The sequence below is a fragment of the Ambystoma mexicanum genome, chromosome 2q, assembly GCF_040938575.1.
Source record: "Ambystoma mexicanum isolate Mex_15411 chromosome 2q, UKY_AmexF1_1, whole genome shotgun sequence".
Classification (NCBI taxonomy): domain Eukaryota; kingdom Metazoa; phylum Chordata; class Amphibia; order Caudata; family Ambystomatidae; genus Ambystoma; species Ambystoma mexicanum.
Genome location: NC_090924.1, coordinates 694348401 through 694350900, shown reverse-complemented (window position 1 = coordinate 694350900; position 2500 = coordinate 694348401). Strand labels below are relative to the sequence as shown.

The 2500-nt window shown below is 50.4% G+C and overlaps 1 non-coding gene across 1 annotated transcript; it reads right to left on the bottom strand.

The window, feature by feature from the left end:
• Positions 1–2285: 2285 nt before the first annotated feature.
• Positions 2286–2397, bottom strand: TRNAL-CAA (transfer RNA leucine (anticodon CAA)). Its single transcript has 2 exons — positions 2360–2397; positions 2286–2331 (listed from the first exon to the last, which is right to left on the bottom strand). It is a non-coding gene; the product is annotated as a tRNA-Leu (tRNA).
• Between the last annotated feature and the right edge of the window lie 103 nt (positions 2398–2500).

Below are 2500 nucleotides of genomic sequence, written 5' to 3'. Positions count from 1 at the left end.
AGAAACCTGTGCAGTTCCCTTGGGGAACACTGCAAAAGATTTAAGACTACAGGTATAGCAGTAAACCCACTTGGTAGCAGTCCGCACCACCCAGATTTACCTGGTAGCTGTGGCTGAGCAGTCAGACTTCCCTCAAGAAGAGTTAGGCAGTATGCAAAGTATACACAATATGTACTCAGGCACAATAGCACAAGCAAACACTGACCAGAGCTTGGTTTCAAAAGTATATAGTTATTTAATTTTTTTGAACACACAAATTGAAAACACTCTAGCAAAATATAATAAAACACTCCAAACACAGTTATATGGAAAGCAGTCCCAATCCTTATTCCTATCTAGACAACTCTAGGTTAACACCACATAATTAAAACAGAGGTGAGCGCTTAACGTTAGATGACACTCTAGTAGGTTAAAGAAGGGAGGGAAAAAGAGCGGAATTAGGATAACCACACCACTCTAAGGTCAAGAACGCTTTTGGTAAGCTCAACGAAGCACAAAGTCACAGGTGAGCAAAAGTCACTAAGCAGGGCCCACTTTTAGAGCAGACAGAGCGAAAACGTGCCCAAGATCACACAGTTGGTAGGGATTCAGAGTCTTGCAAAAGAGTTCGGAAAAGAGTTAGAGAGGCTCAGAAAGTTTAGCCAAAGTGTCCCAGGCAATCCCAGGATCGAAAGCCGAGGGCTAAAACTACCTCGTACAGTCGGTGGCAAGGGAAGCCAGGCGGAACACGGTACCTTAACGGGAAGGATCCTCCAGCGGGGGCAGTTGTTCCAGGCAGTGGCAGCAAGGCTCGACGTCGGTCAGGGGAGAAGAAGATCTCGCTGAAGAGCAGAAGAAGAAGGTCGTTGCACTGCCCGGGAAGAAACCAGCCGCGGAGTCCTCCGGTTAAAGGGTTGTACCGACTTTCGCGGTTGGGGTAAAAGTGGTGGGGTTCTGGTTGCCGGGGTGCTTGGCACTGGCAAGGCGGCCACGGGATACCTCGAAGAACGGAAAGAAGGTGAAAACTGGTTGTCCCCACCAGTCAAGGGAAGGAGCCACTCCGTTAAGAGTTCTCCTCGGTCGTCGGGAAAAGTGGTGAGATGGTTCAGCAGGGCTCCACCGGCGGTGTCGTCGTAGCAGATCAGCTCAGCTCGTCCCTCGTTGGATTCTTAGGTCCTGTGGCGACTTCTGAAGTTCCAGTCCCCAAAGCCCTGCTTTTATGCAGCAAACCCCCATTCACCCAGCCTAGCTGTCACTCAAACATGCTAAGTGGTGAGCCGGCCGGCTCACCACTTGGGCCAATCAGGACGGAGTGCGACTTGAGTTACCTAGGTAACTCAGTCCAGGGTGCCTAAATCCCCCTCCACCCCTCCTAAGTACCCCAGACAGAGTGGCACCACTTTGGAGGGCTTCTGTGGAGAAGCCCGCCAAAAGTGGGACAAAGGGCTCCACTTTGGGTCAGAGTTACAGAGGCGAACGCCAACGCCATTTTAGTATCAAGTTTTGGCAAAAAATCCCAACCGGAGTTATAATAATAAATATATAAACCGGCGGTATGTTTAAGGCTACCGTAAATAAATAATTAAATGTGTTAGCCTAAAACAATGGGAAATCCCATAGGAAAATATTCGCGGTCGAATATAAAAAGTAGTTTCCACTGCCACCAGCCAAAACTCGATCAGGGGGGACGGAGACGTGCCCCCGCGACTAACAGACCCTGGGGCAATCGAATTGCCCCAGCCAGTACGTCCACAATATGATGGTTTGTACTGGTTCTGTTCAGGATTTAAGACTAGTAAAGTCTTTGGTGACTTTACATGCCCTGGGAGACAGTAGTCAGTCCCAGGGTATGGAGTCTATGTTGGGGAGTCCCTAGGACACCCCTGGGTTACGGCACAGAGGGTGCTGTGTAACCCACATCCAAAAAATACGTGAGGCCCTATGGAGTAAAAGACCCCATAGCCCATTCAACGCAAGGTTTAACCAAGAAAACACACTTCAACATGCCCAAGAGTGAGGGTAAAAGAGTCTCACTCTTGGCAGGAGAAAAAAAATAAACCCCAGAAATCCAGCAAAGCTGCTGGGGGACTCACTAGGTAGGGAAATTCAGCCTAAACAGAGAATTCTCCCTAACAGCCAGTGGGGGTTTAAGGGCAGGTGTGCCTCCGGCGTCTCTGGCAGACAGCTCCAGTTGCAAGGCAGCAGAAGAGAACAGGGAGGCTTGCCGGGCGCTGCATTCGGGGGCCCCCACGAGGTTTTCCGCAAGCCTTACACTCTGAAATGTGCTAAAAAAAATGAGCCTGGCTTGTCAGGAGTGGGATTTGAACCCACGCCTCCAATCGGAGACCAGAACACCCAGATGCAGGGAAGAGCTGCGCCTCTTGAGTCTGGCGCCTTAGACCACTCGGCCACCCTGACAGCTATGGGCAGGATTGGGAAAGATTCTTCAGTACCCAATGTCGCCAGGTGCCAGCGCCGGTTTTCATGCCCCGATCTCTGCATCAAAAGTACCCAAGCACTC